Source organism: Bombina bombina, chromosome 6 (assembly GCF_027579735.1).
Source record: "Bombina bombina isolate aBomBom1 chromosome 6, aBomBom1.pri, whole genome shotgun sequence".
In the NCBI taxonomy this organism is placed as follows: Eukaryota; Metazoa; Chordata; class Amphibia; order Anura; family Bombinatoridae; genus Bombina; species Bombina bombina.
Genome location: NC_069504.1, coordinates 7,014,747 through 7,030,292, shown reverse-complemented (window position 1 = coordinate 7,030,292; position 15,546 = coordinate 7,014,747). Strand labels below are relative to the sequence as shown.

Genomic DNA, 15,546 nt, shown 5'->3' with positions numbered 1-15,546 from the left:
AGCCTTTTGACCTCTCCTTTGTCCAGAATAAACGACAAACAGGGAAGAAGTTTGTCGAAAATCTTTAGTTGCCTGCAAATAAAATTTCAGGGCACGGACGACGTCCAGATTGTGCAGAAGTCGTTCCTTCTTTGAAGAAGGGTTAGGGAACAATGATGGAACAACAATCTCTTGATTGATATTCCTGTTAGTGGCTACCTTAGGTAAGAACCCAGGTTTAATACGCAGAACTACCTTGTCTGAATGAAAAATCAGATAAGGAGAATCACAATGTAAGGCCGATAACTCAGAGACTCTTCGAGCCGAGGAAATAGCCATTAAAAACAGAACTTTCCAAGATAACAGCTTGATATCAATGGAATGAAGGGGTTCAAACGGAACACCCTGTAAAACGTTAAGAACTAAGTTTAAGCTCCATGGCGGAGCAACAGTTTTAAACACAGGCTTAATCCTGGCCAAAGCCTGACAAAAAGCCTGAACGTCTGGAACTTCTGACAGACGTTTGTGTAAAAGGATGGACAGAGCTGAGATCTGTCCCTTTAACGAACTAGCAGATAAACCCTTTTCTAAACCTTCTTGTAGAAAAGACAATATCCTAGGAATCCTAACCTTACTCCATGAGTAACTCTTGGATTCGCACCAGTGTAAATATTTACGCCATATCTTATGGTAAATTTTCCTGGTAACAGGTTTCCTAGCCTGTATTAAGGTATCAATTACCGACTCCGAAAAACCACGCTTTGATAAAATCAAGCGTTCAATCTCCATGCAGTCAGCTTCAGAGAAATTAGATTTGGATGTTTGAAAGGACCCTGAATTAGAAGGTCCTGTCTCAGAGGCAGCGACCAAGGTGGACAGGATGACATGTCCACTAGATCTGTATACCAGGTCCTGCGTGGCCACGCAGGCGCTATTAGAATCACCGATGCTCTTTCCTGTTTGATCCTGGCAATCAGTCGAGGAAGCATCGGGAAGGGTGGAAAAACATAAGCCATGTTGAAGACCCAAGGTGCTGCCAGAGCATCTATCAGAACCGCTCCCGGGTCCCTGGACCTGGATCCGTAACAAGGAAGCTTGGCGTTCTGGCGAGACGCCATGAGATCCAGATCTGGTTTGCCCCAACGCCGAAGCAGTTGGGCAAATACCTCCGGGTGAAGTTCCCACTCCCCCGGATGAAAAGTCTGGCGACTTAGGAAATCCGCCTCCCAGTTCTCCACGCCTGGGATGTGGATCGCTGACAGGTGCAAGAGTGAGACTCTGCCCAGCGAATTATCTTTGAGACTTCCATCATCGCTAGGGAACTCCTTGTCCCTCCCTGATGGTTGATGTAAGCCACAGTCGTGATGTTGTCCGACTGAAACCTGATGAACCTCAGAGTTGCTAACTGAGGCCAAGCCAGAAGGGCATTGAGAACTGCTCTTAATTCCAGAATGTTTATTGGAAGGAGTCTCTCCTCCTGAGTCCATGATCCCTGAGCCTTCAGGGAATTCCAGACAGCGCCCCAACCTAGCAGGCTGGCGTCTGTTGTTACAATCGTCCAATCTGGCCTGCTGAAGGGCATCCCCCTGGACAGATGTGGCCGAGAAAGCCACCATAGAAGAGAATCTCTGGACTCTTGATCCAGATTCAGCATAGGGGACAAATCTGAGTAATCCCCATTCCACTGACTTAGCATGCACAATTGCAGTGGTCTGAGATGCAGGCGTGCAAAAGGTACTATGTCCATTGCCGCTACCATTAAGCCGATTACCTCCATGCATTGAGCCACTGACGGGTGTTGAATGGAATGAAGGACACGGCAAGCATTTAGAAGTTTTGTTAACCTGTCCTCTGTCAGGTAAATTTTCATTTCTACAGAATCTATAAGAGTCCCCAAGAAGGGAACTCTTGTGAGTGGCAATAGAGAACTCTTTTCTACGTTCACCTTCCACCCATGCGACCTTAGAAATGCCAGAACTAACTCTGTATGAGACTTGGCAGTCTGGAAACTTGACGCTTGTATCAGAATGTCGTCTAGGTACGGAGCTACCGAAATTCCTCGCGGTCTTAGTACCGCCAGAAGAGAGCCCAGAACCTTTGTAAAGATTCTTGGAGCCGTAGCTAACCCGAAGGGAAGAGCTACAAACTGGTAATGCCTGTTTAGGAAGGCAAACCTTAGGTACCGATAATGATCCTTGTGAATCGGTATGTGAAGGTAGACATCCTTTAAATCCACTGTGGTCATGTACTGACCCTTTTGGATCATAGGTAAGATCGTCCGAATAGTTTCCATTTTGAACGATGGAACTCTTAGGAATTTGTTTAGGATTTTTAAGTCCAAGATTGGTCTGAAGGTTCCCTCTTTTTTGGGAACCACAAACAGATTTGAGTAAAACCCTTGTCCGTGTTCCGACCGCGGAACTGGGTGGATCACTCCCATTAGTAAAAGGTCTTGTACACAGCGTAGAAACGCCTCTTTCTTTATCTGGTTTGCTGACAACCTTGAAAGATGAAATCTCCCTTTTGGAGGAGAAGCTTTGAAGTCCAGAAGATATCCCTGAGATATGATCTCTAACGCCCAGGGATCCTGGACATCTCTTGCCCAAGCCTGGGCGAAGAGAGAAAGTCTGCCCCCCACTAGATCAGTTTCCGGATCGGGGGCCCTCACTTCATGCTGTCTTAGGGGCAGCAGCAGGCTTTCTGGCCTGCTTGCCCTTGTTCCAGGACTGGTTAGGTTTCCAGCCCTGTCTGTAGCGAGCAACAGTTCCTTCCTGTTTTGGAGCGGAGGAAGTTGATGCTGCTCCTGCCTTGAAGTTACGAAAGGCACGAAAATTAGACTGTCTAGCCCTTGGTTTGGCTCTGTCTTGAGGCAGGGCATGGCCCTTACCTCCAGTAATGTCAGCGATAATTTCTTTCAAACCGGGCCCGAATAATGTCTGCCCTTTGAAAGGTATGTTAAGCAATTTAGATTTAGAAGTCACATCGGCTGACCAGGATTTTAGCCACAGCGCTCTGCGCGCTTGAATGGCGAATCCGGAGTTCTTAGCCGTAAGTTTAGTTAAGTGTACTACGGCATCAGAAATAAATGAATTAGCTAGCTTAAGGACTCTAAGCTTGTCTGTAATCTCATCCAATGTAGCTGAGCTAATGGTCTCTTCCAGAGACTCAAACCAGAATGCCGCCGCAGCCGTGACAGGCGCAATGCATGCAAGGGGTTGTAATATAAAACCTTGTTGAACAAACATTTTCTTAAGGTAACCCTCTAACTTTTTATCCATTGGATCTGAAAAAGCACAGCTATCCTCCACCGGGATAGTGGTGCGCTTAGCCAGAGTAGAAACTGCTCCCTCCACCTTAGGGACCGTCTGCCATAAGTCCCGTGTGGTGGCGTCTATTGGAAACATTTTTCTAAATATAGGAGGGGGTGAAAAAGGCACACCGGGTCTATCCCACTCCTTGTTAACAATTTCTGTAAGCCTTTTAGGTATAGGAAAAACGTCAGTACACGTCGGTACCGCAAAATATTTATCCAGCCTACATATTTTCTCTGGAATTGCAACCGTGTTACAATCATTCAGAGCCGCTAATACCTCCCCTAGCAAAACACGGAGGTTCTCAAGCTTAAATTTAAAATTTGAAATGTCTGAGTCCAGTTTACTTGGATCAGATCCGTCACCCACAGAATGAAGCTCTCCGTCCTCATGTTCTGCAAATTGTGACGCAGTATCAGACATGGCTCTATTATTATCAGCGCACTCTGTTCTCACCCCAGAGTGGTTGCGTTTACCCCTAAATTCTGGCAATTTAGATAATACTTCAGTCATAACATTAGCCATGTCTTGCAAAGTGATTTGTATGGGCCGCCCTGATGTACTTGGCGCCACAATATCACGTACCTCCTGAGCAGGAGACGAAGGTACTGACACGTGAGGAGAGTTAGTCGGCATAACTTCCCCCTCGTTGTATGGTGAAATTTTCTTTACATGTACAGATTGGCTTTTATTTAAAGTAGCATCAATGCAATTAGTACACAAATTTCTATTGGGCTCCACATTGGCCTTTAAACATATTGCACAAAGATTCCTCTGTGTCAGACATGTTTAAACAAACTAGCAATGAAAGTAGCAAACTTGGAAAATACTTTTCAAATAAATTTACAAGCAATATAAAAAAACGTTACTGTGCCTTTAAGAAGCACAAAGAAACTGTCACAGTTGAAATAACAATGAACCAAATTAGTTATAGCAACCAAATTTTCACAGTAAATGCATTAAGTTAGCAAAGGATTGCACCCACCAGCAAATGGATGATTAACCCCTTAGTACCCAAAAACGGATAACAAATTAATATAACGTTTTTATCACAGTCAAAAGCACAGTCTCACAGGTCTGCTGTGAGTGATTACCTCCCTCAAAACTAGTTTTGGAGACCCCTGGGCTCTGTAGAGACGTCCTGGATCATGGAGGAAGAAATAGGAAGACTGTGACTGAATTTTTACTGCGCAATAAAGCGCCAAAATAGGCCCCTCCCACTCATATTACAACAGTGGGGAAGCTCAGTAAACTGATTTTATTCATAAATAAACGACAGCCATGTGGAAAAATAATGCCCAACAAATTTTATCACCAAGTACCTCAGAGAAAAACGATTAACATGCCAGTAAACGTTTTAAAAATAAAATTATGAAATGTTATTAATAAGCCTGCTGCTAGTCGCTTTCACTGCAGTGTGGGCTCAAATATAAGTTAAATGTATACAGTATTTTCTTAGTGAAGTTCCATTCCCCAGAAATACCTCAGTGTAAACATACATACATATCAGCCTGATACCAGTCGCTACTACTGCATTTAAGGCTGCACTTACATTACATCGGTATTAGCAGTATTTTCTCAGTCAATTCCATTCCTTAGAAAATAATATACTGCAACATACCTCCTTGCAGGTGAACCCTGCCCGCTGTCCCCTGTTCTGAAGTTACCTCGCTCCTCAGAATGGCCGAGAACAGCAAATGGATCTTAGTTACGACCGCTAAGATCATACACAAACTCAGGTAGATTCTTCTTCTAATGCTGCCTGAGAAAAAACAACACACTCCGGTGCTGTTTAAAATAACAAACTTTTGATTGAAGAAATAAAAACTAGTTTTAACAACCACAGTCCTCTCACACGTCCTATCTATTAGTTAGGTGCAAGAGAATGACTGGGTATGACGTAGAGGGGATGAGCTATATAGCAGCTCTGCTTGGGTGATCCTCTTGCACTTCCTGTTAGGGAGGAGATATAATCCCATAAGTAATGGATGACCCGTGGACTGACTACACTTAACAGGAGAAACCCAGGTTTTGTACGCAAAACAACTTTATCTGAATGAAAGATCAGATAAGGAGAATCACAATGTAAGGCAGATAACTCCGAGACTCTTCGAGCCGAGGAAATAGCCATCAGAAAAAGAACTTTCCATGAAAGAAGTTTGATATCAATAGAATGAAGGGGTTCAAACGGGACCCCTTGAAGAACTTTAAGAACCAAGTTTAAGCTCCATGGAGGAGCAACAGGTTTAAACACAGGCTTAATTCTAACTAAAGCCTGACAAAATTCCTGAACGTCTGGAACTTCTGCCAGACGCTTGTGTAAAAGAATAGACAGAGCAGAAATCTGTCCCTTTAAAGAACTAGCTGATAATCCTTTGTCCAAACCCTCTTTGAGGAAGGACAATATCCTAGGAATCCTAACCCTACTCCATGAGTAATTCTTGGATTCACACCAATGAAGATATTTACGCCATATCTTGTGGTAAATTTTCCTGGTGACAGGCTTTCGTGCCTGTATTAAGGTATCAATTACTGACTCGGAGAAGCCACGCTTTGATAGGATCAAGCGTTCAATCTCCATGCAGTCAGTCTCAGAGAAAGTAGATTCGGATGATTGAAAGGACCTTGTATTAGAAGGTCTTGTCTCAGAGGCAGAGTCCATGGTGGAAAGGATGACATGTCCACTAGGTCTGCATACCAGGTCCTGCGTGGCCACGCAGGCGCTATCAATATCACCAATGCTCTTTCCCGTTTGATTTTGGCAATCAGACGAGTGAGCAGAGGAAACGGTGGAAACACATAAGCCAGGTTGAAGAACCAAGGCGCTGCTAGAGCATCTATCAGTGCCGCTTCTGGGTCCCTGGACCTGGATCCGTAACAAGGAAGCTTGGCGTTCTGGCGAGACGCCATGAGATCCAATTCTGGTTTGCCCCAATGGAGAACCAATTGAGCAAACACCTCCGGATGGAGTCCCCATTCCCCCGGATGAAAAGTCTGACGACTTAGAAAATACGCCTCCCAGTTCTCTACACCTGGGATATGGATCGCTGACAGGTGGCAAGAGTGAGTCTCTGCCCAGCGAATTATCTTGGAGACTTCTGACATCGCTAGGGAACTCCTGGTTCCCCCTTGATGGTTGATGTAAGCCACAGTCGTGATGTTTTCCGACTGAAATCTGATGAACCTCAGTGTTGCTAGCTGAGGCCAAGCCAGAAGAGCATTGAATATTGCTCTTAACTGCAGAATATTTATTGGGAGGAGTTTCTCATGAGTCCATGAACCCTGAGCCTTCAGGGAGTTCCAGACTGCACCCCAACCTAGAAGGCTGGCATCTGTTGTTACAATTGTACAATCTGGTCTGCGAAAGGTCATACCCTTGGACAGATGGGCCCAAGATAACCACCAGAGAAGAGAATCTCTTGTTTCCTGATCCAGATTTAGTAGAGGGGACAAATCTGTGTAATCCCCATTCCACTGACTGAGCATGCATAATTGCAGCGGTCTGAGATGCAGGCGCGCGAATGGCACTATGTCCATCGCCGCTACCATTAAGCCGATTACTTCCATGCACTGAGCCACCGTGGGCCGCGGAATGGAGTGAAGAACACGGCAAGCATTTAGAAGTTTTGATAACCTGGATTCTGTCAGGTAAATTTTCATTTCTACAGAATCTATTAGAGTCCCTAGGAAGGAATCCCTCATGAGAGGAGATAGAGAACTCTTTTCTTCGTTCACTTTCCACCCATGCAACCTCAGGAATGCCAGAACTATCTCTGTATGAGATTTGGCAATTTGAAAGCTTGACGCTTGTATCAGGATATCGTCCAGGTAAGGAGCCACCGCTATGCCTCGCGGTCTTAGGACCGCCAGAAGTGAGCCCAGAACCTTTGTAAAAATTCTTGGGGCTGTAGCCAACCCGAATGGAAGAGCTACAAATTGGTAATGCCTGTCTAGAAAGGCAAACCTCAGGAACTGATGACGATTCTTGTGAATCGGAATGTGAAGTTAGGCATCCTTTAAGTCCACTGTGGTCATGTACTGACCCTCTTGGATCATGGGTAAAATGGTTCGAAAAGTTTCCATCTTGAATGACGGAACTCTGAGGAATTTGTTTAGGATCTTTTAATCCAAAATTGGTCTGAAGGTTCCCTCTTTTTTGGGAACCACAAACAGATTTGAATAAAACCCCTGTCCTTAATCCGTCCGCGGAACTGGATGGATCACTCCCATTACAAGGAGATCTTGTACGCAGCTTAGGAATGCCTCTTTCTTTATCTGGTTTGCAGATAATCTTGAAAGGTGAAATCTCCCTTGTGGAGGAGAAGCTTTGAAGTCCAGAAGATATCCCTGAGATATGATCTCCAACGCCCAGGGATCCTGAACATCTCTTGCCCATGCCTGGGCGAAGAGAGAGAGTCTGCCCCCTACTAGATCCGTTGTCAGATAGGGGGCCGCTCCTTCATGCTGTCTTAGAGGCAGCAGCAGGCTTTCTGGCCTGCTTGCCCTTGTTCCAGGACTGGTTAGGTTTCCAGGCCTGCTTGGATTGAGCAAAAGTTCCCTCTTGTTTTGAAGCAGAGGAAGTTGATGCTGCACCTGCCTTGAAATTTCGAAAGGCACGAAAATTAGACTGTTTAGCCTTTGATTTGGCCCTGTCCTGAGGAAGGGTATGACCCTTACCTCCAGTAATGTCAGCAATAATTTCTTTCAAACCAGGCCCGAATAAGGTCTGCCCCTTGAAAGGAATGTTGAGTAATTTAGACTTTGAAGTCACATCAGCTGACCAGGATTTGAGCCATAGCGCCCTACGCGCCTGGATGGCGAATCCGGAATTCTTAGCCGTTAGTTTAGTCAAATGAACAATGGCATCAGAAACAAATGAGTTAGCTAGCTTAAGAGTTCTAAGCTTGTCAACAATTTCAGTCAATGGAGCTGTATGGATGGCCTCTTCCAGGGCCTCAAACCAGAATGCCGCCGCAGCAGTGACAGGCGCAATGCATGCAAGGGGCTGTAAAATAAAACCTTGTTGAATAAACATTTTAAGGTAACCCTCTAATTTTTTATCCATTGGATCTGAAAAAGCACAACTGTCCTCAACCGGGATAGTGGTACGCTTTGCTAAAGTAGAAACTGCTCCCTCCACCTTAGGGACAGTCTGCCATAAGTCCCGTGTAGTGGCATCTATTGGAAACATTTTTCTAAATATAGGAGGTGGGGAAAAGGGCACACCGGGCCTATCCCACTCCTTACTAATAATTTCTGTAAGCCTTTTAGGTACTGGAAAAACATCAGTACTCACCGGCACTGCATAGTATTTATCCAGCCTACACAATTTCTCTGGCACTGCAATTGTGCACAGTCATTCAGAGCAGCTAATACCTCCCCAAGCAATACACGGAGGTTCTCAAGCTTAAATTTAAAATTAGAAATCTCTGAATCAGGTCTCCCCGATTCAGAGACGTCACCCACAGACTGAAAGATCTCCGTCCTCAGGTTCTGCATATTGTGACGCAGTATCAGACATGGCTCTTACAGCATCTACGCGCTCTGTATCTCGTCTAACCCCAGAGCTATCGCGCTTGCCTCTCAATTCAGGCAATCTGGATAATACCTCTGACAGGGTATTATTCATGATTGCAGCCATGTCCTGCAAAGTAATCGCTATGGGCGTCCCTGATGTACTTGGCGCCATATTAGCGTGCGTCCCTTGAGCGGGAGGCGAAGGGTCCGACACGTGGGGAGAGTTAGTCGGCATAACTTCCCCCTCGACAGACCCCTCTGGTGACAATTCTTTTATAGATAAAGACTGATCTTTACTGTTTAAGGTGAAATCAATACATTTAGTACACATTCTCCTATGGGGCTCCACCATGGCTTTTAAACATAATGAACAAGTATCCTCTGTTTCAGACATGTTTGTACAGACTAGCAATGAGACTAGCAAGCTTGGAAAACACTTTAAAGCAAGTTAACAAGCAATATAAAAAAACGTTACTGTGCCTTTAAGAGAAACAAATTGACAAAATTTGAAATAACAGTGAAAAAAGGCAGTTACACTAACAAAATTTTTACAGTGTATGTAACAAGTTAGCAGAGCATTGCACCCACTTGCAAATGGATGATTAACCCCTTAATAACAAAAACAGAATAATAAATGACAAAAACGTTTTTTAAACACAGTCACAACAACTGCCACAGTCTACTGTGATTGTTACCCTCCTCAAACACGACTTTGAAGCCTTTTGAGCCCTTCAGAGATGTCCTGTATCATGCAGAGGGAAGCTGAATGTCTCTGTCAGTATTTTTAGCTGCACAGAAAAGCACTAAAATAGGCCCTTCCCACTCATATTACAACAGTGGAAAGCCTCAGGAAACTGTTTCTAGGCAAAAATCAAGCCAGCCATGTGGAAAAAAACTAGGCCCCAATAAGTTTTGTCACCAAACATATATAAAAACGATTAACATGCCAGCAAACGTTTTATATTACATTTTTATAAGAGTATGCATCTCTATTAATAAGCCTGATACCAGTCACTATCACTGCATTTAAGGCTTAACTTACATTAATCCGGTATCAGCAGCATTTTTCTAGCAAATTCCATCCCTAGAAATATGTTAACTGCACATACCTTATTGCAGGAAAACCTGCACGCCATTCCCCCTCTGAAGTTACCTCACTCCTCAGAATATGTGAGAACGGCAGTGGATCTTAGTTACTTCTGCTAAGATCATAAAAATCACAGGCAGATTCTTCTTCTAATGCTGCCTGAGATGAAACAGTACACTGCGGTACCATTTAAAAATAACAAACTTTTGATTGAAGTTAAAAAACTAACTATAATACACCACTCTCCTCTTACTACGTCCATCTTTGTTGAGAGTTGCAAGAGAATGACTGGATATGGCAGTGAGGGGAGGAGCTATATAGCAGCTCTGCTGTGGGTGATCCTCTTGCAACTTCCTGTTGGGAAGGAGAATATCCCACAAGTAATGGATGATCCGTGGACTGGATACACTTAACAAGAGAAACAGACATAGCCGCAAGTATCACAGGTTTTGCAGCTCATATATCATCTGCAAGCAAACACACTCCACCAGGAGATTGAGAGGAACCGCAGGGCACTGCATGTGACACCATAGAGGCTTGGGACACTCTATGTGGAATTGCCTGAACAGTATCCTCCAGGGAGACATAAGGCTCAGATTTATCTGTACACAATAGCACATTTTAAATTGTCTAAAACTTATCCTTAGAGGCGAATATATTTATTAAAAAAAATATATATATTCTGCGGGTAGCACAACCTATAAAGGGGGGGGGGGGGAGAAACGTAGCTGACTTTTGTCCCTTAACTGAGAATCAAACTACGATAACTAGAAAGTTTGGAGACAAAGCTACGGTTATCAAACCCCTCAGGATGGGGCTGGATAGCCACATATAGCCAGTTTGTCCTCTGGCCAGGACACTACAGTGGAACTAAGCTAAGTATCATGTATACCTTCTTTTTGGATATCTGTTTATTCATTGTGCTGGCTGAAGACTAGTGGTTTCTTTCTTTGTCCAAACGATGCTGCATGAGAATATAATACTTTCTTGTTGAAACCATCTATATAAGTGGCAGATATGTATTATTCATGAACAGGAAAACCTATCTGGCTGAAGAATGGGGGTTAAACAGCACTGGGACATAAACATTTAAGTAACACGCTATAGAATAAGACGTTTCATGGAACTGTTTTAAGTGTTTGTTATCATTTAATACCTTCCACATTGTGCCAGAAAGACGGTTATTGGAACTCTCCTTATTTTGGAGCATCTACTCTTGTTGCTTGATTATTGAAGGCTTTGCAATACTTAAGGTGCTGGCTGAAGATTAGTAGCTCTCTAGCTGGGACTGGGACACAAACTGAGGCTATCTAATTTGTGCCAGACACATTTAAAAAGATAACTAGTTAGAAAAAATATACATCTGGCCTCTTCAAGTGCTTGGTTCTTACATCACTCATGTAAATACCAGTTAGACTGTTTGGAAAAGTGTGTGATTAGAGTACCTATTATCAATGATGATTGATTAATGAAGTCTATCTGACGGTGTTGGCTGAAGACTAGTGGTTCTCTGGTTGGGACATACAAGAACATAAATAGTCGAGACTACCTACATAGAGCCAGACATACAATCTTAATCAGAGGGGGAAAATATACTTCTGGCTGAAAATTGGAGGGCCACTTAAATCTGTTGTTGCAGGATTTATGCATATTTATAGATTAGATTGCATAGTTTCTTTTGTTAGATGGTTAAATAATATCTACTATATATAAGTGCTAGATGAGACGGTATTAATGAATGGACCTTTATTCCCCTCAGGGGTCATTTGTTAAAGCATAACAGCATCTGCATAAGTTTTATTTAACTTGCTTAAGTAGTGAATATGTAAAATTATTATACAAGTTGGGTGAATTATCTAAGCATATGAATTCTGAATAGAAGCTGCTTTATCTATCATAAATCTGTTGTTAGTTTGGACAGATATATTCTTAGTTAGCAGGCTAAACAGGTTTATTCATATGTGGTAAATAAGATCTGCTCCCTGAGAGCAGAGAAGCCTTCTATTAAATACCACCAAAAACAGAACAATAAGCATCTTTTATTTGAGAGAAATAATTATCAATACTTGTAGTTAGCTGCTATACTCTGTATGGTTATATCTCTGGAGTAGTAGCAATACATACAAATCTACTATAAAGATAACATTCTATACAAGAATAGTTCATACAATAGTAATAGTGATTCAGTATTATTAGCAAATACTAGAGAATTACAGTGAAAAGGTATCCGGAATCATTAGTGACCTATATAGTAAGACAAGATAGGAGCTTAGATACGAATATCTGGAAATTACAAACCAAGATATAGAGCTGTGTTTAGGTCTGAATTTGTAAAGTATATTGGTCTTATTTTGTTTCTTTAATGTACATTTTTTGAAAATTGATGCCTGTGAAAGATTTGTGTATATTGTGATTCCAAACTATGTATGTTTAGTTATTCAAATAATAGAATTATAAATGTAGTTATATAACCTAATGATGCAGGAAGTCCTCGTGCCTACATAAACTAGTTCAAAGGTGAAGTTGAAGGGGATCATACTCTATTGATCTAGATCACAACAGAGCACTTTAACACTAGACATTTTTCTTTTCCTTTTAATTTCTATGTTCTTTCCTTTGCACAAAATATGATTATTGGAGTTATCTCCTCATAACACTTCAGCACACTCAATTTTTTTGTCTTCTCAATATAATTTTACACTCTCATATCTAATACATCACGTATGGAAAAATGTGTTACTTCTGTTAAGAATAAATCCCCTGCAATGGCCACAAAAAGAAGACAAGAAAGGAAAACAAGCAAAGGCTTATCTGAATCTATCAGAAGCAGTTTAAAAGAGATTACTCCCATGCAAAATGTAATTGACTAAGTGACATATTCATGCCCCAATTTACACAAATCAGACAAGGACTCAATCTGTTGTCTGTAGAAGTGAAAAGCTTTCAAACCCGCATCATTGAGGTAGAACAGAGAGTGTCTGACGTGGAGGATAGGGCAAATACACAAGAAATATATATAGTTGAAATAATATATGGCGCTAAAAATTAAAAGAGAAGATCTTGAAAATCGATCTAGACGAAATAACCTAAGACTAATTGGTATTCCAGAAGGCTACATGAATGAAGATTTAATGAAATTTGCAACTCATTTTTTACCTAAACTATTAGGTCTTCCAACTGAGACAAATACCATTACTATTGAAAGAATACATAGATTAGGAATAAAAAATAAAATATTCAAACATGAGGAACAGATGCTTAATAAAAACAATTTGTTCCTCAAGCCAATAAACATTTGGTTCATAGGAGCAGATCAATGTTCCAACCCTGAACAATAAATGTTTTAATTAGTGAATACTGTCACAACGCAAAATGGCGCCGCTCTCCTTCTACAAATCAAGAAAGGAGGCGGAGAGATGGCATCGGCTGGAAATGAAGCGCAAAATTGCTAATATCGCGCCTCATTCCAACTGCCTGGAGAGGAGTTCTGTTTACTTGTGTGTCCTAGGCAGAACACTGTTCCATCTGGATATACAATACAGTAGACAAATTATACACTTCTAATCAGGAGAATGGATTCTGCAGCCACTGAAGCACTTACAGGGCAAGCCCAACACAACTGCGCAGCAATATCTCTAATTTCCTCTGAGAAAAGTGCGCTCCACAAAATAAGTCTCCAAACATCATTTTGAAAGCTTATATACTGCATGCTAATAAAGATATTATGCTCTGATAACCCATAAAGTTCACAACAGGTAAATAAAATATCAAAAATATTGTTAACCCCTAAAGTGCCTCTAAACATATGAGCCAAATTTTCAGGGTAAACAACATACATTATTAATTCCTAGTCTCCTGTCACAAAAGTGCCTGCATCCTGCCTACAATATCTTTCTAAAGGATAAATGTATGCCCCAAATAATGTGCAGTGAGTCCCCAATACTTAGAAGACAAAAGCACTTGCCTGCATCTGGCCGTCAAGCAGGAGGACAGATTACTAGGTATGAGAGGATGCAGCTCCTCACAGAGACCTGTAGAAAAAGAAAGAACTAAGTAAACCTACCTACTTTCTATACCAGGGCAGCAACATGTTAGGAAAATGCAGCAAAGCCCACTTCAAAAGTTCCTAACTGCTTTAAAGCCACCACTGCCCTACTGAAGAGACTAACGTGGAGTACGGCTATACCCAATCTCGAAAGGAAAGGTCAGAGCAAACCTACTCTGTGGCTGAGCTCTGTAGCAACCAAGGGTTGCAGGTTTGATCCCCGGCGAGGTCCACTCAGCCTTTCATCCTTCTGAGGTTGATAAAATGAGCAGCGCCTTGAGACCCTTACGGGTGATTAGCTGCGCTTTACAAGTACCCAATACATACATACATACTACTCTGGCTTTCAAAATAAAATCTTGATTGAAGTAAATCTTCAGACACCAAAAACTTCACCTCCTCCGTGCTCCGAAGGCAAAGGGAATGACTGGGGATTGTGGGAAGGAAAGTGATACTTAACAGCTTTGCTGCGGTGCTCTTTGCTTCATCCTGCTGGCCAGGAGTGATATTCCCAACAGTAATTGCTGATTCCGTGGACTCACCGTGTCTTAAGAAAGAAAGAAAAAGTTTTTTTTTTTTTATTATAGAAAACTGCACCTTTATATTCCCAATGGCTGGGGCACTCAACACCTCCTAGACCCAGACAGTTAACAGAGGAAACACTCTCCTCAGGTTCAAGTCTCAGCCAGAATGGAGGAAATGAACAGAGTTATTACAAGTACAGCAAGTAATAGGAGCTGTGCAACACTTTCAAAAATGAAAGTGAAACTTAAAAGTGAAACCTGTTTCTTCCACACAAAAACACACAGTCTATCAGCCCAGGAAAAAAGCACACAAAGCAGCATGTAAATAATTAATACACTGATTAATTAACACCAACTGTTCAATAAACCCCCTTCAGAGGATATTAACCCTGGATCCTATCAAAGGAGCCACACTGTGACCCTGTTACATCATTTTATGTGTAAACATTGAAACAATCTTATCTCCAGGATCCATGCTGTGGAACAGAGCACGACCTCTCAAGTGTGACAGTCTTATAGCAGAGCTCCTGACATGGACTTGAGTGAGAGAAAGCAGGCAGTGAAACTCGTCAACACTGATTGTTTAGGAGCTGTTAGCAGTAGTCTGGATGGTTTCGCAGAAAATCTTTCCCTGCATCTCCAGACTCTAACTTTCATCAATACTCTCACTGAGAGGTTGACATGACTACTTAAAACTCCAGTTCTATCTTTAAGGGCAGATACCCTTTTTCAGGACACTCTGAATCTTCTGACACTTCTCTGCCACCTCCTAACGTGACAAAAGGCAAAGAATGTCTGGGGTAATGAGGAAATGGAAGGGATATTTAAGCCTTTGGCTGGGGTATCTTTGCCTCCTCCTAGTGGCCAGGTGTTGCATTTCCCAACAGTAAGGAATGAAGCCGTGGACTCTCCCTATCTTAGGAAGGAAATGTGTCTGTCTTTATTTCAGGCTGCAAAGCAACAAAATGTTATTATTTTCAAGGGGGTGATTCTTTTCAATACCCACTGTATACTGGGCAAGATTAGTGACATAGTCATCTCCTACCTGGGAAGGACCCTGCAATCTCACTGAGTTAGTAGAGG

The 15,546-nt window shown here is 42.3% G+C and overlaps 1 protein-coding gene across 1 annotated transcript in view; it reads right to left on the bottom strand.

Annotated features, from left to right (window-relative positions):
- Nucleotides 1-15,546, bottom strand: part of LOC128662523 (rab-like protein 2A) — a gene marked incomplete in the record, with an annotated part of 306,732 nt that overhangs the window by 113,552 nt on the left and 177,634 nt on the right.